Source organism: Hevea brasiliensis, unplaced genomic scaffold (genome assembly GCF_030052815.1).
Source record: "Hevea brasiliensis isolate MT/VB/25A 57/8 unplaced genomic scaffold, ASM3005281v1 Scaf175, whole genome shotgun sequence".
Classification (NCBI taxonomy): Eukaryota; Viridiplantae; Streptophyta; class Magnoliopsida; order Malpighiales; family Euphorbiaceae; genus Hevea; species Hevea brasiliensis.
The window spans coordinates 67,364-90,670 of record NW_026614668.1 but is presented as its reverse complement, the minus strand read 5'-3'; the positions used below and the strand labels follow the sequence as shown (position 1 = coordinate 90,670).

At 38.7% G+C, this 23,307-nt stretch overlaps 1 non-coding gene across 1 annotated transcript; it reads left to right on the top strand.

Annotated features, from left to right (window-relative positions):
- Positions 1–22,274: 22,274 nt before the first annotated feature.
- Positions 22,275–22,381, top strand: LOC131176582 (small nucleolar RNA R71). Its single transcript, XR_009146594.1, has one exon. It is a non-coding gene; the product is annotated as a small nucleolar RNA R71 (small nucleolar RNA).
- Positions 22,382–23,307: the final 926 nt, after the last annotated feature.

Here is a 23,307-nt window from a genome sequence, read left to right as displayed (position 1 = left end):
TATTGTCCAACTCTGGATCTCCCTTTTCTACTTTCTATTGTTTTTATTTATATTTAGTGCCTAGGGTTAGGTTTTCAGAGTCTCAGAAGCCTTAGAAGTCTCTTCTCTCTGTCAAAAACTAGAGCTGGAGCTAAATTAGGAAACTAGCTATCGGCTGATACACGGCCCGTGTGTCACTACACAGCCCAAGGTCATGTAACTTACTGGAACTTTGAAGACTGCTTCTTGTATTGACACAGAAGATTACATGGGGCATTGCTGGTTACATAGGTCTAAGTACACGACCCGTGTTCTTTGGCTTTACAGAGAGTTCCTCAATCCTGGTTAGGTAGGGACTTACACGGGTCTCCATGGTTTACACGGGTCTGTGTACACGACTCACATACTGCGTTTCTTCCTTGGCTCTATTAGTTTTTCCCTTGGCAGCAGGTTACACGGGTCTGTGGCTTTGATTACACGAACCGTGTAAAGTGTATCAGTGGCACTTCTCTTTCCTTTGTTCTTTCTAAGCTCCCTTCTGCACTCCTATGCCTTGGAACTTTATCCAAACACCTGAAATGATGCAGAAAACATAAAATTTAGAGTTTGACAATGGAATTTACAAAAGTTGATGAAATTAATGATTATGCATGAGATTACTTATCTAAATGCTATGACATAATATACAAATATGCTTAAAAATATCTATATAATATAAGCATATCAAATACCCTCAAACTCAAACTTTTGCTTGTCCTCAAGCAAATCAAAACCTTGTTTTAGAACACATTTTAGGGGATAACTTAGGAACACAACAACAATTTGATATGCACATAATTGAACTCCTCCAATCCTTCATACCAATTACCCTATTTCAAGGCATAAGTTCTAATAGCTGTCTGCTTAGAACTTCACCCCCCTTCATAGTGTTTCAACTAGTTATTCCTCTATGCTAGGCTATTAATAAGTCACAAATAACCTATTTTATCAGAATAGATTTGAGAAACACTTACTCTCCCAAATTTGCATCTATTATGGATAATTGTGATCCCCTAAAATTGTGATGAAGTGCTCAATTCTAGCTCCATAGGCACATCTCAATTCCCTATCTCCACTAATGTAGCACACACTTTCGAAAGATCAAAAGATCTTTAGAGAGGTTGTATTAGGGTTAAGGGGTGATTATTTGGCTACTAATGAAGGGTCTTAAGGAATGCAAATATGAGAGTAGCTTTTATGCACAAAGTTCTAAGTATACAAAATTTATTCTGCTAATTTTGTATGGGAAAAAGGGATTCTTTATAGTGCTAAGCATACCTCTTATATATATATATATATATATATATATATATATATATATATATATATATATATATATATATATATATATATATATTTGTTTCTCGTCTTTCCCCTAAGCTTTTGTTGGGTAGCAAAAGCAAGATTTTCCTTGATGCACACTAGCACTCTTTTTGGTTTTTCACACCTTCTTCCTATGTCTTCTTTTACACTTGATATACCTATCCTTTGTGCACTAGGCTTCCTCAAAAAGGGTAAGGTGAGTGTTTAGGCTAGGGGCTAGGTGAATTTTTATGGGTAAACAAGGAAATTTATACAGGCAAAGTATAGGCTCAAATTGGCTACAAGGGATATATATATTTTTTGACTAGGGTTGTTGAGACTTAATAAGGCTAAGTCAAAGAATTTCTTAATCATCTCTTTATCAAGTATATGCTAGGATTTTGCCTTGATAGGTCTAAGAGACATGTTCTAGAACTGGTGAGATATTTTTAAGTTTGTCTGCATTTCAAAAAATTTCTCCTAACTTTACAAGTTTAATGTAACAAATTAATAGTTATGAAGGGATTTAACTAGTCTAGCTCCACTAAGGTGATTAGGCTTTTCACAGACAACATATTAGAGTTCTTTTTGCCTATCCAGATACGTTCATTCCTCGATCCCATGGAGTTTAATTATTAGCTTACTAGTAATTGTGGTTATAATTCTAAGTTTCACAAGTTCAAGGTTTAAAATTTTCAAAATTTTCTAGAATTTTGATATTCAAGTATAATATGGATATAATTAAGCAATGTAATAATATGCAATGCATGAAATGCATCTGTACCTCCAAACTCAAATCTGACATTGTCCTCAATGTCAACACAATATGTAAAATTAAAAGGTAGCATAAAAATTATGAAAAAGCATATTATGTATTAAGGATTGGAAGTTTGGATAAAAAGCAAGTAAAAGAGACCTATGAGTGTAGTTTAGAACTAAGGTATATGAATTTTTTACATTAAAGAACCTATCCTATAGTCCTAACTCTAAAAAGTCTCTGACGGTGACGATGGTCCCTCTTCATTAAGCCTCTCAATAATTATGTCTAGCTTGTTGTAGGCTTCCTAGAGGTTGTCTTCGAGTTCTTGCATTCTGTTATTGAGTGTAGTCTCCATGCGCTGAAGGTATGCAATGATGGGGTCCGTTGGTAGTGGCATGTAGGGAGGCACTCGAGCAGGAGACTCATGATGAAGTGGCTCATGGGCTTCCCCTTGGGACTGTGAAGGTTCACCGGGGTCTTCTCATGCTTCTTTCCTCCTAGGGATGACATTCCCTTCAGCATCAATCAGGTAGCAGGTGTTGCTGATCTTCTTACATATCCCCATGGATATGCAGATGGTTTGGTCAATCTTAGAGGTGCTCGGGATGGAGTGTAGCCTATGATGTTAGTAGTATGCCCTAGAGCATATCATTTTATATGTATCTTGTGCATATTTTATTAATAAAAAGGTAATTTCACTTTTTCATTTACATAATTTATTTATGTGTAATTGAAAAGGTCTATTGATATTTTGTTAGAAATTCTATTCTTAAGTTGTTAAGAATATGAGTGACAGTGTTTCTAGTACAAAGTATCATAAATTGGTTCACAATCAAGGATACTTCACAAAGGACATGACTTATCCAGAAAGATTGTAATCATGTTTGTTTTCAAGGTATTTATATGAGATATAAATAAGATGGAGTAGTGAATTTCATGCCACATAACAAACATGATAGGCGCTTATACATGATAAGTAGGCCGAACCAGTGACGCTTATGACAAGCACATGGAGTTTACTCTTGTCAATGCATTGTCATATATCATATCAGTGCATATAATCTTTAGACCTGAGATAACACAATTATCTTGTATATAAGGAGTTTGAGTTTGATACTGCTTTCATACTTATACTATGTATGGGTATATGGACATGTGTTGGCTCCTACTAGTTATATATAGAGATAAGTGTTGATCAAGATGGAATCTGTTACCCTAAGCAAATAGGATGAATCTTATGTTCATTTAATTATTCTTAACGATTTAAGTTCCTGACCGAGATAGATAGATTCAGTCAGAAAAGAGTTTCTGATAAGAAAATCTTATTAATCAAGAATTGGAATTAAAAGAGAACATAATGTTCATAGCGAATGGAGTTTGACATTAACCATGATTCCAGCCGAAATTGGGATTTTGTAATAGAGAGATTCTAGTGCATGGTAACATATGATTAAAGGTTCATTTAAGGTATTCCTTATTGCTGATTGGGTGGCCATGGTATGCTATACTAGGTGTCAACCATGGTCTATGATGTGCCTGAAATGATTTAGAGAAATCATTTAAGATAAGAAAGAGTTCTAATGATATTATGGGATAATATCATTTATCATTGCCAATAAGTATTGAGTCTAGTAAGTTACACATCTACACAAGTTAATCACCAAGAAAAATGTGATTTAATTGATTAATTAAAGAATTTAATTAATTAATTAAATAGGTTTGGTTTGCAATAAAATTGCAAAGTCCCTAGCATAACTTGAAACTAAATCTAGGTTATTGGATGTATAGCATAAATTAAATTTATATTTAAATCGTTTAAATATAAATTTAATTGTAAGAAATTAATTAATGAGGATTAATTAATCAATTAATTTATATTTGATATAAATTAATTTGAAGAAGAGAATTTATTTTTTTGAGTTGAGAACTCAAATTAAAAATATAAAAGTAAGATTAAATCATATGGTGAGATGTGGCACCATGAGATGTTGACACATGGCACCATATGATCTTTGCCACTTGTCTTGCTATGATGGAAGATCACTTTTTATGATTTAAATGGAGCTTGACACTTGGCTCCATAAGATTAAGTCAAACAAAAAGCAAGATGGGATCTTATGGTGACATGTGGCAAGAGTTAGTGAAGTTTGACTTTACTATAAAAGGGGAAAAGGAAGAAAGAGAATTAATTCTCTTCTTCTTCAAATTGGATGGAAACTTGGCTCTCCCCTCTCTCTTCATTTGTTCATTTTAATTCAAGAAGAAATCCTTGATCTTCTTTGAATTAAAATGACTAGAAAGTGTTTCTAGTCTTCCATACATTCATACAACCCCACTAAAGCATAAACCTCAAATTTCAAGTAGTTGAATAGGCTTGGGAAGTCAAATTGGGGCTGCCATTGCTACCATTGGTGTGTGCTTGTGGTAGACAAGCTAGAGGGACTACAATTGGGGTCTTAGAGGCATTAAAAGCAAGAGAGATTCATTGATTGTGCACTTGGAGGTTAGTAATCAGAAACCCCTCTTTTAGTTAGGGTTTAATTGAATTAAATATTAATTCACAATCTATGATGGCAAATGAAAGTTTAAGGCATGCTAAAATATGTTTTAGTATGCAATTGGGTATTGGAAATTGATTAGGAACAGAACTCATCAAGCATGTGGCATGTAACCCTAGATTAATTTTTGAAATTCAAGCTCCTAATGCCCTTTAATCCATGCTTCCACTTCTTCATATGATGTCCTGGAATGAATCCAAAGTGAAGTGCGATGGCTGTGATGAGGCCCCCAAGCACTATATGCCCTGTCAGCTAGTGAGATAGGTGGCAAAGGTGGTTGCATAAGAAGAATCCCGTGTTACAATGCTGCCCGGTGACCATACACCAAAGGAAGAAGAGCTCATTGGCATTCACCATGCCTAAGTTGTCACCGCAGCCCATGATGGTGTGGGTGGCTAACCGGTGCATGTACTACAAAGCAGGGCTAGTGATACCCATAGATTTTAACTTGCTGGAGTTATAAACCTCTGTGTTCGGGGCTATAGAACGCCAAAAGTCAACGCTGTTGTAGACCATCCCGTTTTGTGGGATCTCTTGGTGCCCGGTGCTATCAAATCCAAAGATGGCATTGAACTCGTCTATGTTCATTGCCAGGTTGACACCAAGGATCTGAAACTTAATCCTTCCCCTGTCCTCCCTATCAGTGGGCCATAAGGTGGCATTGAAACTCCCAAGGAACTCCAGTGTGGTGTCCTAGCAGGCAGAGAATTGGAGCTGGCCAAATCTAGTCCACCCAATGCTATCAAGGAGCCCATTGATTTCGTTTTGCAGCCCTATTTGCTCCAGCAGCCTGAAGTCCATATACTTCATGGAGATTTTTTTCAGTTGTTAAGCCGAGCACATAAATCTCTGTGGGCGTTATCACGAAATCCCCAAGCGATGGAGAATTCCAGTTGTGCTGGCTGTTGAGGTGGTGGTTAAGGTTGTGGGGCGACTTATGGTGGAGGTAGTGGAGGTAAGGCTGGCCTTGTTCTTGAGCACTAAGGTGATGGCGGAGGAGGTGAGGGTGAGGAGTCACCTTCTTACCTTGAGGATGAGCCCATTCTTCTCACTAGTCTCTTGGCAGGTGCCATTAGTGACTTTGGGAGAGGGAAAAACTAGGGTTTGGTGAGGGAAGAGGAGATTTGAGAGGTTTTAAAGCTTAGGAAGCGTGGAGAGGAAGGGTTTTGGAATGGAAAGCGGTGTAAGGGCGAGAGGTGAATTTAAAGGGTCATTGTGACCCTTCATATTGCGCATTTCATGCCTTAGGTATCGCGTCTGCGACGTGATACACGGGTCGTGTATCACTACAATGGTCCTGACCTGTAGGCCCGTGTAACTTTCTGTCCCGAATTTCTAGCTTCTGCTAAGTTACACAGCCCGTGTAATTCAGTTTGTGGACCCATTGTGACACCCCTTACCCGTCTACAGTATATCCGAGTAAGTTATGTCACACGGTGTACCGGAACACTCTATTTTATCTTAATTAATTTTTATCATAGTTTTGAATATAACTTGTGAAATATAATTCATTTAAGTCATTTATTGAAATTATAATTTATTTGAGGTTCTGAAAATTTTATAGAAAATCCGGCAGAGTACCGGCTAAAAATGGAGAAAACAGTTCTTCGGAACCTGTGAAAAACACTTCCAATAATCATATTCAATCTTCTCAAACTCCAATATCAAAATCTCAATATCTTTCAATTTCATTTCTCAATCATTCATCTCATGCGATAATCATATACAAGTCACAGATAAATATTCACTTTTCCATTCACCAACACAATTTTCATTATTTACATGAAAATCAAAATACATTACATAAGTTCAATTACATATGAGAAAATAAAAGTTAGTTACAAAATACCAAAATGAAACCTAGTGTCCTACCAATGCACTGTGGATGGTGAGGTGACACGGACACTATGCAGAGCTGCAGGATGGACTCACCCAGTCTGCGGTCTACTGGGCTGTCGATCAGTATCTCCAGAACCAACGCGTGGCAAAAGCAACGCGCTAAGCAATAATGCTTAGTGGTGCAAATAATAAAATAGAAATAAATAACAGAAATAAATATGCATTGAATGTATATGTCTTATTTGTTTTGTATTTGTATATCCATTTATTTCGTTAACTTTGTCCACTTTCATTCATTTGGTTGCCCAAGTAACCTATAATGGACGATCGGATGGATAAGCAGTTAAGCGCATCGGGTATCTAGTACCTCGGTCCTTAACACCATATGTTACATGTGCATCTCCCGGTGTGCAACAGAACAGCTAATAAGCTGTAATGACAATAAGCACAAGGCCAAATATCAACACAAAGTCAGAATGGCTAAAAGCCATGAAATCACAAAATGGCATAATGCCATGTGCAGTACTGCTAACTGAACCCTATTGGCATGCCAAACTATCCAAACCAATCTTGTTAGGTATACTAGGGCATTTGATACTTTTGAATTCTTCAATTTTTGAATTTCAAGTTTTGGTGTCACTATTCACTTTATTAGTCAACAAAAATGTTGACTTTTGCATAGAAAATAGGTGCATTGGTTTTAACACTCCCAATGTACCACATTTTGCATTCAAAACTTGTTGGAATTAATTACCAATACCATTTCTAAGCTTAGAACTAAGGGAGCAGAATTCTCAGTTTTTGTACCCCAACTTTACTATTCTATTAGTGACGTTACAGTGGGAATTTGAGGAAATGGTAAACATTAAAGTTGTTCCTTATTTTGTCTAGTTGAATTTCTTCTTTTGAATCACTCCATTTGGAGTTTTGTAGCTCCAGATATGGTCCAAAAACCATAGCTGGCCGGATTGCAAAACTGCAGAATTGACCATATCTACAGTGCAGTGAACAGTGACTGCCACTGCCATGTTGGATAGGTTTTAGTCATAATTTGGGATAGGTTTCTTCATGAAAGTTGTTTGTCTATATCGTAACTTGTTGCTGTAAAAATTTCAGGTCAATTGACCCATTCTACAATGAGTTATGGCCAAATGAACAATTACTATTCATTTGGTCATTTTGCAGATTCTGGTTGCAGGGTATCCGGATTGGGGCCAGTTTTTGGTCCACTTGCTTTGGTCTTTTGGGCATGGTTTCTTCAGCAAAATTGTGCCATTATGTGTCTAGTTTCATGTCCAATTAGCCAAATACCAATTGAACCTACACAGCCAAATATATGGCAGTCCAAACAGGCTAGACTCACAGCCTCACCTGCTGCTGTCACTAGGCAGCCTACCAATTTGGTTTGTAACACTCTAGTTCACTTCAAATTATGGTCAACTTACCTCAAATGGTCACTAATAGACCATTAGAATGTTCACTCATCATTTCATAAGCCAAGTCCAAATTTCACCCCTAAAACCCTAATTTCCCATTATGATTCACACCACACACCTTAGTTAACACTTTCATTCCTTATATATATATATATACACTTTAAACACCCTCTCTAATCCACTCTAAGCCCATCTAAACCATCAAAGTCATAATTCTCACTAGGCAGCCGAATTCCATGGTATACATACACATGAGTTTTAGTCCATTTAATTCACAATTTCATATTAATTTCAAGCCCCTAACATGGAATAAAAGAAATATATGCATAAATAAGCACTAACCTCTTGTAGGGCATAATTTTCCAAACTTAAACTTCACTTTCTTTCCTTTTCTAGGCTACCAAACACTTTCCCAAGAGGTATGGACAAGTTTTAATGAAAGGTGTCTAGGGTTTAGTAGTGAAACAAAGAGAGAAAGGGAGCTTTGGTTGAGAATCAATGGAGGGAGAGGGGAGAAAGGTTTCGGCTGGCTGAAGGAGAAGAAGAAGACCAGAATTTTTTTGGTCTATTTTGACTCTTTTAAGTGTTTTAAGAATGCTTGTTAACTTGTGATTGGTTAGGAGTAAGATAATGACATCATGTGATGTCATTATCCCTAATTTTCTTTATTTTTCTTTTCTTTTCATCTCTACTCATTTTCAATTTAATTTTTAGTAATATTTATTCATATTTTATGTCATAATAATTATTTACTCAACTGGACAAGTCGGCCAAAAATCGTCTCTGAAGGCGAAATGACCAAAATGCCCTCCGTTTGGCTTAACGGGTCAAAATTGTCTGTACCGATTGAAAAATTTTTCTAAATATTTTCTTGGCATTCTAATGCCATAGGGACCTCAATGACCCTTCTCTGGAGTCCCAAAAATTATTTTATGAATTTTTCCCAGGGTCTAGGGCTCCTAGTTGCGAGAACCGCAACTTCCCTCTGGGTTACCCATCGCCTGGGCACCGGCTCATTTGACTTAGTTGTATTTTATTTCTAAAATTTTTACTAAATTTTTCTTATTAATATTTGAGTTAATTATGGTCCCTCACTTTAATTTAAATATTTTTCCAATCGTTCTAGCTGTCCGGACCAACACTGGTCACCGGAACAGTAGAATGTACGGAGTTGCTACAGGGAGGGTGTTACAACTCTTCCCCTCTAATTTAAATTTAGTCCTCGAAATTTTTACCTGATGCAAACAGTTGAGGGAACTGTTGCCTCATCGTTTCTTCACTTTCCCAAGTTGCCTCCTCGGTGTTGTGGTGCCTCCAAAGCACTTTCACCAGTGGAATCTGCTTATTCCTCAACTCTTTCACTTCCCGAGCCAGGATCCGTAGAGGTTCTTCTTCATATGTCAAATCCGGTTGTATTTCAATTTCTTCCCTGGAGATGACATGTGAAGGATCTGAGCGGTATCTTCTCAAAGATGGACACGTGGAACACATTGTGGATCTTGTCCACTGTGGTAAAGCTAGCCTATAGGCCACTGGACCCACACGCGTTCAATGACTTCATATGGGCCAATGAACCTAGGGCTTAACTTACCTTTTCTTCCAAACCTCGGTACCTTCTTCCACGGTGACACCTTGAGGAACACTTTATCGCCAACGCATATTCTATTTCTTTTCTTTTCAAGTCGGCATAGGATTTACATGCATGCAGGCAACCTTGATTGGCTTTGATTAGTTTTACTTTCTCCTCGATCTGTTTCACAGTGCAGCCCTACCGCTTGTCTTCGCCCAATTCAGTCCGGCCTGCTGAGTTCTACATTTTCTCCCATACAGTGCTTCATACGGGACCATTTGGATGCTAGCTTGGTAGCTATTGTTGTATGCAAATTCTGCCAGTGGGAGGTATCTATCCCAACTTCCCTCAAACTCAATGACACAACTCCTCAGCATATCCTCAAGGACCTGGATTACTCTTTCTGATTGCCCATCCGTCTGAGGATGGAAAGCTGTGCTGAAGTGGAGTTGTGTACCTAAGGACTCATGCAACTTCTTCCAAAATCTCGATGTAAACCTTGGGTCTTGATCAGATGTGATGGAAAGTGGAATTCCATGCAGTCTAACTATCTTACTGATATACAATTCTGCTAACTTCTCTAGTGAGTAGTCAGTCCTAACTGGCAGAAAGTGTGCTGACTTCGTCAATCTATCCACTATCACCCATACTGCATCATGTTTCTTCTGGGTGAGAGGTAGACCACTTACAAAATCCATGGTGACCCGATCCCATTTCCATTCAGGTATGCGTATAGGCTATAGCATACCTGATGGAACTTGATGTTCTGCCTTGACTTGCTGACATGTCAAGCATTTAGTCACATAGTCAGCTATGTCCTTCTTCATACCAGGCCACCAATACTGAAGTTTCAGATCATGATACATTTTTGTACTTCCTGGGTGCATAGCATACACACTGGTGTGTGCCTCTTTTAGAATACTGGCTTTCAATTCCCCATTATCTAGTACACATACTCTTTCTTTGTAGTAGAGACACCCATCTGCTTTCACCTCATAGTCAGTTGCTTTTCCCTCTGAGATTTTGCTCATAATAGCCATTAATTTTTCATCTGCCTGTTGCCCATCTAAAATCACTTAGCGAGTTTGGCCTCACTTGCAACTCACCAAAATAGCTCCATCTCGAACCAAAGATAGACGGGCATTCAATGATCTCAAAGTGTCATGGATTTTCTGCTCAAAGCATCAAGAACTACATTTGCCTTCCCGGGATGGTAGTCAATTACACAATCATAGTCCTTCAGAACTCAATCCATCGTCTGTCTAAGGTTGAGCTCCTTCAGGTTGGCAAGTATTTCAGGCTTTTGTGGTCCGTGTAAATGTAGCACTTTTCACCATACAAGTAATGCCTCCATATCTTCAGTGCGAAGATAATTGCTGCAAGCTCTAGATCATGGGTAGGGTAATTTTGTTCATGTAGTCTTAGCTGCCTAGAAGCATAAGCGACCACCTTCCCCTCTTGCATCAATACACACCCTAAGCCATTATGAGAGGCATCACTATAGACCACAAAGTCCTTTCCCGACACTGGCTGTGTTAACACTGGTGCCTCTGTCAACATAGCCTTTAACTTCTCAAAACTAGTCTGACACTTGTCATTCCAGTCAAATCTAACATTCTTGTGTAATAACTTGGTCATTGGAGCAGCTATTAAGGAAAATCGCTTCACAAATCTTCTGTAATACCCAGCTAGCCCCAAGAAGCTTCTGACCTCAGTTGTATTCCTGGGAGGCTTCCATTCCATCACTGCTTCTATTTTCTTGGGATCCACCCTAATCCCATCAGCTGACACTATGTGTCCGAGGAATGCAATATCATTCAACCAAAAGTCACACTTGGACAACTTAGCATACAGCTTCTTTTCTCTCAGGGTTTGCAGAACAATCCTCAAATGCTCATCATGTTCTTCCCTGGTCTTGGAATACACCAAAATATCATCAATAAAGACCACTACGAACCGATCTAAGTGTGGATGGAAGATACGGTTCATAAGGTCCATGAATGTTGCTGGTGCATTCGTTAGGCCAAAGGGCATCACCAGAAACTCATAATGCCCATACCGGGTCCTGAATGCAGTCCTTGGCACATCTGCATCCTTCACCCTCAACTGATGATACCCTGATCTGAGATCAATCTTAGAAAATACTCCTGCTCCCTTCAACTGATCAAACAGATCATCAATTCTAGGCAACGGATATTTGTTCTTCACAGTCACTTTATTCAACTGCCGGTAATCGATGCACAATCTCAAAGTCCCATCCTTCTTTTTCACAAACAGCACTGGAGCTCCCCATGGTGACACACTAGGGCGTATGAACCCCTTATCAAGCAACTCTTGCAACTGAGTTTTCAACTCCCTTAATTCAGTGGGTGCCATCCTATAAGGAGCAATGGAAATGGGTGCTGTACCCGGCAGTGTCTCAATAGCAAATTCAACTTCCCTTTCTGGTGGTAAACTAGGCAACTCTTCAGGAAATACATCTGGGAAGTCTCTTACTGTGGGTATATCACTCAGGTTTGGCTTAGCCTGCCTAGTATCCACCACATGTGCTAGGTAGGCTTCACAGCCTTTTCTCATCATTCTTCTTGCAACTGTGGCTGAGATGACATTGGACAAGAAATCTGTCCTTTCCCCCACAACTGTGATCTCATTACCCCCAGGAGTTTTCAAAGAAATCCTCTTCAGTTTACAATCAACCATTGCCTGATGACGTGACAACCAATCCATTCCCAAAATCACGTCAAACTCATGGAAAGGCAACTCAATCAAGTCTGCCAAGAATTCATACCCCTGAATCCTTAACGGGCAACCCTTGTACACTTTGTTCACTACCACACTGTGGCCCAATGGATTAGTGACCAGAATGTCTTGGTCACTCTCCCCTACTAATATCCTCCTTTCTATAGGTAAGTTGATGCAGATATATGAATGAGTGGATCTTGGATCCAATAATGCATGCACAGATGTATTGTAGAGGGAGAACGTACCCCTGATGACGTCCGGGGCATCTTGCTCCTCCTGAGCTCTCATGGCATAAGCTCTGGCAGGTGGTCTACCCTCAGGCCTCTCTGCTGGCTCAGATGCAGGCCTCTGTGATGGTCCCACTGCCTCAGATTTGCCAGATTTCCTACCCCTTTGTGGTGCAGGAGCAGGTCTGTCTACTTGTGTTGGAGCAGCTGTAGTAGTTCTACGTGGACAGTTCTTCAACTGATGCTCTGTTGACCCACACCTTAAGCAGGCACCAGTCACTCTCCAACACTCCCCCTTATGCCATTTCAAACAATGTGGACACGCAGAAGATGCTGGGGCTGGTCCTGAACCCCATCCTGAGAGCTACCCACCGATGGTGTGGGTGACCTCTCCTAGGGGTAAGCGTGGCTGGGCCTGAGGCCCGACCACGACCTTGTGGTTGACCTGAACTCTGTGCAGGTGGACCCTTGAACTTCTTCCCAAATGCAGGAGATGAACTAGACTGACCTGGGCCCCTCTTCTGTTGTCTTTCCCTTCTAGTCTGCTTACTTATTCTAACCTTTTCAACCTTTATTGCAGCTTCCACTAACTTGGTGAAGTCTATGATTCCCAAGGCAGTGATCATGATCTTTATATTGTCATTTAATCCTTCTTCAAATCTCTTACACCTTTCGGCCTCATTAGGGACTATCTCCCTTCCATAACGGCTCAATCTGAATTCCTTCTCATACTCGGCCACGGTGTCTGCCTCAGATTAATGAACTCTCTTCTTCTCTCTTCCAGGTATACACTACCCACATATTTCTTCTTGAATTCAGAGAGGAAGAAGTCCCAAGTTACTATTTCTGGCTGTACTTCACTTGGACATGATCCCACCATTCATATGCATCGTCTTGCAGTGAGATACTGACTTCTAGATTTTGCTCTGCATGCGGTGGAGTTGTTTTAAAACTACTGCTTTGTTCAACCAATTCTACCGCAATGTAATCATCTTCTCTCTTGCCAAAGAAGTCCACTGCTCCAAACTTTCTCAATTTTTCTAGATGTGATTTTGGTTGTGGAGGTGGTGGTGGTGGTGCTGGCATTACCCTGGCCATTTGTCTGAAGAATTCGGCCATTTGCTGGAACATGGCCTGTGGAAGCTGAGCAGGCTCTGCTTGAGCTGGCGGAGCAGGTTCTCCCATACCCCCAGTCTCAGCTGCTGCAGGTGGAGCATGACTCTCCACTTCCTCCTCAACTGCCCTCTGTGATGTAGGGTCCATATCCTATTCAAAATAAGAAAGACAAACATATCTGCATTAGTGTCACCTCGACTCTTATAAATGCAATGCATGGTATGGACTCAATCTAGGCCCAGAAACGCCTAAACCGTGCTCTGATACCACTAAATGTGACACCCCTTACCCGTCTACAGTATATCCGAGTAAGTTATGTCACACGGGAACACTCTATTTTATCTTAATTAATTTTTATCATAGTTTTGAATATAACTTGTGAAATATAATTCATTTAAGTCATTTATTGAAATTATAATTTATTTGAGGTTCCGAAAATTTTATAGAAAATCCGGCAGAGTACCGGCTAAAAATGGAGAAAACAGTTCTTCGGAACCTGTGAAAAACACTTCCAATAATCATATTCAATCATCTCAAACTCCAATATCAAAATCTCAATATCTTTCAATTTCATTTCTCAATCATTCATCTCATGCGATAATCATATACAAGTCACAGATAAATATTCACTTTTCCATTCACCAACACAATTTTCATTATTTACATGAAAATCAAAATACATTACATAAGTTCAATTACATATGAGAAAATAAAAGTTAGTTACCAAATATCAAAATGAAACCTAGTGTCCTACCAATGCACTGTGGATGGTGAGGTGACACGGACACTATGCAGAGCTGCAGGATGGACTCACCCAGTCTGCGGTCTACTGGGCTCTCGATCAGTATCTCCAGAACCTACGCGTGGCAAAAGCAACGCGCTAAGCAATAATGCTTAGTGGTGCAAATAATAAAATAGAAATAAATAACAGAAATAAATATGCATTGAATGTATATGTCTTATTTGTTTTGTATTTGTATATCCATTTATTTCGTTAACTTTGTCCACTTTCATTCATTTGGTTGCCCAAGTAACCTATAATGGACGACTGGACTGGATAAACGGTTAAACTGGCACTGGGTATCTAGTACCTCGGGCCGTCACACCATCGGTTACATGTGCATCTCCCGGTGTGCAACAGAACAGCTAATAAGCTGTAATGACAATAGGCACAAGGCCAAATATCAACACAAAGTCAGAATGGCTAAAAGCCATGAAATCACAGAATGGCATAATGCCATGTGCAGTACTGCTAACTGAACCCTATTGGCATGCCAAACTATCCAAACCAATCTTGTTAGGTATACTAGGGCATTTGATACTTTTGAATTCTTCAATTTTTGAATTTCAAGTTTTGGTGTCACTATTTACTTTATTAGTCAACAAAAATGTTGACTTTTGCATAGAAAATAGGTGCATTGGTTTTAACACTCCCAATGTACCACATTTTGCATTCAAAACTTGTTGGAATTAATTACCAATACCATTTCTAAGCTTAGAACTAAGGGAGCAGAATTCTCAGTTTTTGTACCCCAACTTTACTGTTCTATTAGTGACGTTACAGTGGGAATTTGAGGAAATAATAAACATTAAAGTTGTTCCTTATTTTGTCTAGTTGAATTTCTTCTTTTGAATCACTCCATTTGGAGTTTTGTAGCTCCAGATATGGTCCAAAAACCATAGCTGGCCGGATTGCAAAACTGCAGAATTGACCATATCTACAATGCAGTGAACAGTGACGGCCACTGCCATGTTGGATAGGTTCTGGTCATAATTTGGGGTAGGTTTCTTCATGAAAGTTGTTTGTCTATATCGTAACTTGTTGCTGTAAAAATTTCAGGTCAATTGACCCATTCTACAATGAGTTATGGCCAAATGAACAATTCTCGTTCATTTGGTCATTCTCAGATTCTAGTTGCAGGGTATCCGGATTAGGGCCAGTTTTGGTCCACTTGCTTTGGTCTTTTGGGCATGGTTTCTTCAGAAAAATTGTGCCATTATGTGTCTAGTTTCATGTCCAATTGGTCAAATACCAATTGAACCTACGCAGCCAAAGATATGGCAGTCCAAACAGGCTGGACTTACAGCTTCACCTGCTGCTGTCACTAGGCAGCCTACCAATTTGGTTTGTAACACTCTAGTTCGCTTCAAATTATGGTCAAATTACCTCAAATGGTCACTAATTGACCATTAGAATGTTCACTCATCATTTCATAAGCCAAGTCCAAATTTCTCCCCCAAAACCCTAATTTCCCATTATGATTCACACCACACACCTTAGTTAACACTTTCATTCCTTATATATATATATATATATATACACTTTAAACACCCTCTCTAATCCACTCTAAGCCCATCTAAACCATCAAATTCATAACCCTCACTAGGCAGCCGAATTCCATGGTATACATACACATGAGTTTTAGTCCATTTAATTCACAATTTCATATTAATTTCAAGCCCCTAACATGGAATAAAAGAAATATATGCATAAATAAGCACTAACCTCTTGTAGGGCAGAATTTTCCAAACTTAAACTTCACTTTCTTTCCTTTTCTAGGCTGCCAAACACTTTCCCAAGAGGTATGGACAAGTTTTAATGAAAGGTGTCTAGGGTTTAGTAGTTAAACAAAGAGAGAAAGGGAGCTTTGGTTGAGAATCAATGGAGGGAGAGGGGAGAAGGGTTTCGGCTGGCTGAAGGAGAAGAAGAAGACCAGAATTTTTTTGGTCTATTTTGACTCTTTTAAGTGTTTTAAGAATTCTTATTAACTTGTGATTGGTTAGGAGTAAGATAATGACATCATGTGATGTCATTATCCCTAATTTTCTTTATTTTTCTTTTCTTTTCATCTCTACTCATTTTCAATTTAATTTTTAGTAATGTTTATTCATATTTTATGTCATAATAATTATTTACTCAACTGGACAAGTTGGCCAAAAATCGTCTCTGAAGGCGAAATGACCAAAATTCCCTCCGTTTGGCTTAACGGGTCAAAATTGTCTGTACTAATTGAAAAATTTTTCTAAATATTTTCTTGGCATTCTAATGACATAGGGACCTCAATGACCCTTCTCTGGAGTCCCAAAAATTATTTTATGAATTTTTCCCCGGGCCTAGGGCTCCTAGTTGCGAGAACCGCAACTTCCCTCTGGGTTACCCATCGCCTGGGCACCGGCTCATTTGACTTAGTTGTATTTTATTTCTAAAATTTTTACTAAAATTTTCTTATTAATATTTGAGTTAATTATAGTCCCTCACTTTAATTTAAATATTTTTCTGATCATTCTAGCTGTCCGGACCAACACTGGTCACTGGAACAGTAGAATGTACGGAGTTGCTACAGGAAGGGTGTTACACCCATGTAATTTCCTGTCCCTCAAGTTGCCTCCCTGAATAGGTTTCACGACCCGTGTAAATTACCTCGGGGACCCGTGTAACCTTTTATCCCAATTAATTTCAAAAACTTTTCCCTCTCTCTATGATGCACGGAGCGTGTAGCTCTACACGAGGTGAACCCATGTAAGTTTCTGTAGACTATGCAGTCATAGTTTTGGGCTCTAGAATGTTACACGGGGTGTGTAAAGTTCTTACATGGCCCTTATAATCTTCTGGCTTTTCATTTTTCTCTTTTATGTGCCTGATTCATGCTAGAGTATTCCTATTTATATGAATGAGATGAATGCAAGTATTAACAGCATAGTTACTTCTCCAGTTTTGTTTAATTTCCTTTTGTGTGGACTTGACTTGATGATTCCTCTTCTCTCTTGCCTTTCAGTTCCTTGCTTTATCAGAATTTAGATTTGGGGTTCCTATGAAATAAATTATGAACAAACATAAAACAAAAATTAAAATAAGAAAGAAAGTAAATTTGAAAATTTTGGGTTGCCTCCCAAACAGCGCTTTTTTATAGTCTTTAGCTGGACTTTGCTTTTGTTGTTCATGGTCTGTCTGGACGGTTGTTGAAGGTGTAATTGGCTCCCTTGTTTATGGGTTCTCCCTGAAAGTAAGGTTTCAGCCTCTGCCCATTGACTTTGAATGCACCTGAGGTTTCACTCCATACTTCTACCGCCCCATACGGGAAGACTTAGGTTATCTTAAAGGGTCTAACCCATCTTGATCTCAACTTTCCTAGAAAGAGTTTGAATCTAGAATTGAACAGTAGGACAAGATCCTCTTCTTTGATTTCCTTGCTCGATATGCGCCTGTTGTGCCATCTTTTCTTATTATCTTTGAAGATCTTAGCGTTCTCATAGGCATCCTGTCTGATTTCTTCCAGCTCATTGAGCTGTAAAAGCCTTTTTTCGCTAGCAGCCTTTAGGTCAAAGTTTAGGGTTTGGATAGCCCAATAGGCTTTGTGTTCAAGTTCGACGGGTAGGTGGCAGGATTTTCCATAGACCAAGCGGAAGGGTGTTATTCCAATAGGAGTTTTATATGCAGTGCGGTATGCCCACAATGTATCATCTAACTTCATGGACCAGTCTTTCCTTGAGCAATTGACTGTTTTCTCAAGGATATGTTTCAGCTCCCGATTTGAAATTTCTACTTGGCCACTGGTATGAGGATGATAAGGGGTTACCACCTTGTGAGTCACTCCATATTTCTTTAATAAATTTTCAAATTGTTGATTGCAGAAGTGACTTCCTCCATCACTAATTATTACTCTTGGTGTGCTAAATCTTATGAAGATGTTCTTTTTGAGGAATTTTGTTACCACTCTAGCATCATTTATTGGTGTGGCTACTGCTTCTACCCATTTTGACACATAGTCAACACCAACTAGGATATACTTATTTCCAAGGGAAGTTGGGAATGGACCTATGGAGTATATTCCCTACACATCAAATAATTCAATTTTAAGTATACCATGCAGTGGCATCTCATTCCTTCTTGAAATGTTTCTCGTTCTTTGGCATTGATCATAAGCTAGCACAAAGGATCTTACATCCTTGAATAGATATGGCCAGTAAAACCCTACTTGCAATACCTTGGCTGTTGTTTTTATGGTGCCAAAGTGTCCTCCATATAATGATGAATGGCAGTGCTGCAGAACGCTCTCTATTTCCTCTTTCGATATGCATCTTTTTATTAGCCCATCATTACATCTCTTGTACAGCAGAGGTTCCTCCCATGTGTAGAACCGCACATCATGCAGAAATTTCTTCTTTTGCTGATAAGACATGTTTGAAGGTAATACCCTGCATACCAGAAAATTAACAAAGTCAGCATACTATGGAGCTTGGGAGAATGCTAGTAATTGCTCATTAGGAAATGAATCATCAATTAGCAAATCCTCAGTATCCCCTATGTCTTCCAGTTTCAGTCTGGAAAGGTGGTCAGGTACTACATTTTCAGATCCCTTTTTATCCTTGATTTTAAGGTCAAATTCTTACAGGAGTAAAATCCATCGAATCAGCCTTGGTTTTGCTTCCTTCTTGTTCAAAAGGTACCGGATGGCAGCATGGTCTATGAATATAATGACTTTCGATCTAATTAGGTAGGATCTGAATTTGTCAATTGCAAACATTACTGCTAAGAATTTTTTTTCTGTGGTAGCATAGTTGATTTGTGCGTCGTCAAGTGTCTTATTGGCGTAATAAATGGTGTAGAGCTTTTTATCCTTTCTTTGCCCGAGTACTGCTCCAACTGCATAGTCACTTACATCACACATCACCTCAAATGGTAGCTCCCAATCTGGTGGTTACATTATTGATGCTGAGATCAAGACTTCTTTAATCCTGTTAAAGGAGACAAGGCAATTTTCATTGAAATCAAAGGGAAAATCTTGACTTAACAAATTGGTAAGTGGCTTAGCTATTTTGGAGAAGCACTTTATGAATCTTCTGTAGAAGCCTGCATGTCCCAAAAAACTTCGCATTTCTTTGACTGATGTTGGTGATGGCATCTTTTCAATGATTTCAATTTTTGCCTTGTCAACTTCAATTCCTCTTTCTGATATCAAGTGTCCACGAACTATACGTTCCCTTACCATGAAGTGGAATTTTTCCCAATTTAGGACTAGGTTTGATTCTTTATATCATTGTAACACGTTGGATAATTTAGCTAGGTAATCATCAAAAGTAGTTCCATAGACAAAAAAATCATCCATAAAAACCTCTATAATATTTTCAATATAATCAGAAAGAATGGTCATCATGCACCTTTGAAAAATAGTAGAGGCATTACAAAGACCAAAAGGCATTCTTTTATATGTAAAGGTTCCATAAAGGCACATGAATGTGGTCTTTTCCTAGTCTTTTGGATGACTAGGAATTTAGAAAAATCCTAAATACCCATCTAGATAACAAAAGTAGGAATATTTTACTAGTCTTTCTAACATTTGGTCTATGCAAAGAAGAGGAAAATGGTCTTTTCTGATGGAACTATTCAATTTTCTATAATCTATGCACATGCACCAACTGGTGACTATCATGGTAGGGATTAGTTCATTGTTTGCATTTTGAACAATAGTTGTCCCACCTTTCTTAGGCACTATATGTACTGGACTAACACATTTGATATCAGAAATCAGGTATATAATACCTGCATCTAATAGTTTCATAATTTCCTTTTTTACTACTTCTTTCATGTTTGGATTAAGTCTTCTTTGATGTTCAATAGTGGGTTTACTGTTTTCTTCCATAGGTATCCTATGCATGTAAATAAAAGGATTAATCCCTTTCAGGTCTTCTATTTTATACCCTATAGCCTTGCTATGGGTCCTAAGTATCCTTAACAATTTTTCCTCTTCTATTTTAGATAGGCTGGCATTGATAATAACAGGATATTCATAATTTGAGTCCAAAAATGCGTACCTTAGCGTAGAGGGAAGAGATTTCCGTTTTACCTATTTGGTGTTTTCTTGAGGCTTGCTTTTGGGCTGTTTTTCCTTTAACTCTTCTACCTTGAAAACTTGAGCCAATGGTAGGAGTGGACTAGCTATCAAGGATTGTGTACAAGTTGCAATTTCTGTGTTTTCATTCTCTGCTGTGTGGCTGTACATAATGCATACTTCAAGAGAATCTTCAGGGTGTGTTTTATGGAATTTCTCTTCAACTTACTTGTCAATTATATCAACCTTGAAGCATTCGTCAGGTTTAAATTTGTGCTTCATTATGCTAAACAGGTTGAACTCCACTTCTTCATCTACTAGCTTGAGAGTTAACTGCCCGTTCTTAATGTCTATGACAGCTCCAGCAGTTGCCAAGAAAGGTCTTCCCAGGATGATAGGAATTTGGACGTCCTCCTCCATTTCCAGTATAACAAAATCAAATGGGATAAAAAAACTTTTCCACCTTGATAGGGATGTTTTCTAGGATGCCCATAGGATATTTTACAGATCGATCAGCCAGTTGCAATGAAATTGTTATAGGTTTAAGCTCCCCTACATCCAGCTTCTTAAATATCGACAGAGGCATCAGACTTACACTTGCACCTAGATCACAGAGGGCTTTTCTATATTTATGTTACCGATAAGACAAGGTATGGAGAAGCTTCCTAGATCCTTGAGTTTTGGTGGCAGCTTGTATTGTAATATGGCACTGCATTCTTCTGTAAGAGCAATAGTCTCATAATTTTCCAGCTTTCTTTTCTTTGATAAATGTCTTTAAGGAACTTGGCATAAGATGGCATTTGAGAGAGTGCTTCTGTAAAAGGAATTTTTATATAAAGTTTCTGCAAACTTCTAGAAACTTTCCAAACTGCTTGTCCAATTTGGCTTTCTGGAATCTCTGAGGAAAAGGTAGAGGAGGCTGATATGGTTATGGTAACTTCTTTTTATTCCTTGCTTCCTCTTCTTGATCCTCTTTAGCTTCTTCCTTTTTCTCCTCTGTTTGATTTTCAGATTTGTCAGAGGTTCTCTCAGTTGGTTCTTCCTCTGACTGTTCTGGAACTCTTCCACTCCTTAATTTAACTGCCTTACACTACTGCTTTGGGTTCATCTCTGGTTGACTAGGCAATTTACCGACAGCCTTGCTTAAAGAACTTACTTGCTGAGCAATTTGATTTTCAAGCATCTTGTTGTGGGTGGCAAGTTGGCCTATTCTGGAAGCTAACTGCTTGATCATTTAATTCTGTTGTTGTTGAGCTACTAAGAAACCTTCCATCATGGATTCCATGGTCAACTTTGGTTCAAGCTATTGAGGTTAAGTAGGTGGTGGTGGCTGCGCAAAGTTCTGTCCTCTGTTCTGAAATCTAGGGTTGCTGGTAGTCTGTATCCTTTCTATTTGTTCATTGGCTGATTCTGTGAATTGGACCATAAGAAATTAGGATGGGTCCTCCTTCTAGGATTGTATGTGTTTGAATATGGATTGTTGAGCTGCCTCTAGTTGAAGTTCCCTCCGTTATTTACATAGTTCATCTATTCTGCAGAGAGTTCATTGAAGTTGTCATATCCTTCTCTACAGCTGTCATAGTGTTGGTTGTTCATCCTTATAGCATTGACTTGCATTCTTTTAAGCCTTTTTGTGAGCTGGTCAAATTGAGCATTTATCATGCTTAGGGCATCTACTTCCAGGATTCTTGTTATTCTCCTTATATTCCCCCTTTCATTTGACCACTTGTAGTTGTGATACGTGACCCTCTCCAGAAGTTTAAGTGTTTGGTTCACTGTTTTCTCCATCAGGTCACCTTCTGCAGCTAAATCTACTGTGCTCCTTGTAGACGACAGTAGCCCATTATTGAAGTTCTGAACTAGGAGCCAATCCTCTATGCCATGGTGTGGACATTCTCTCTGTAAGTCTTTATATCTCTCCCATGCATCATAGAGTGATTCACCTTCCTTTTGTCTAAAGGTGTTGAGTTCAACCCTGAACTTTGCAGTCTTTACAGGTGGGAAATACCTTACTAGGAAAGCTTGTGAGAGGTCTTCCCAAGTGGTGAATGTTCCAGCTGGTTAAGAAAGTAACCACTTCCTTGCTCTATCTCGAAGGGAGAATGGGAATGCTTTGAGTCTTATAGCTTGATCAGAGACTCCATTCATCTTGAATGTGTCATATAGGGCAAGAAAGCACTGGAGGTGGTAATGTGGATCTTCTGTTGGTGAACCCCTAAACTGGGTCTATTGGATCATCCGGAGCCATACCGATTTTAATTCAAAATTATTGACATCCACTGTGGGTCTTGTAACACTAGATTAGAATTCTTGTATAGATGGAGCTTCACAGTCCTTCAAGAGTCTTGGCCTATTGTTGTTGTCAAAGGCCATGATTGGAGTTTCTGGATTTCCTTGATCTTGTTCTTGGCATTTCCTTTCTCTCCTGATGGCTCTTAGGGTCCTATCTATCTCTGGATCCAAATCAAAAACTTCTTCCTCTGGCTTTGTTCTGGTCATGCACCAAACCAATCACCTGAGAGAGAATAAAAGAATAAAATGAATTAAACAAAATTAAATAGTAAATGAAAATGTCTAAATCAGCTAAATTACCTATCGCCTAATATTGCTAAAATTAAAATTCCCGACAATGGCGCCAAAAGCTTATTTGTTTGTTTTTCAACCCTACAAGCGCACGGATCGCAAACAAGTAATAAAATGATGAGTAAAGTATCGTTCCCACGAGGATCGTGTTGAGTATCGAACTATAGTGATTTTAATTATCTAGACAATCGAATTGTGTAGAAATAATAATTAAATCTAAATTAAAAGAAATAAAGTCTAAAACAATTTACTAAACTAAAATAGCAATGGATGAAAACAATCTAGAGTTAGGGGTTCACACTTCAGTCAATTATGGAATCAATCTA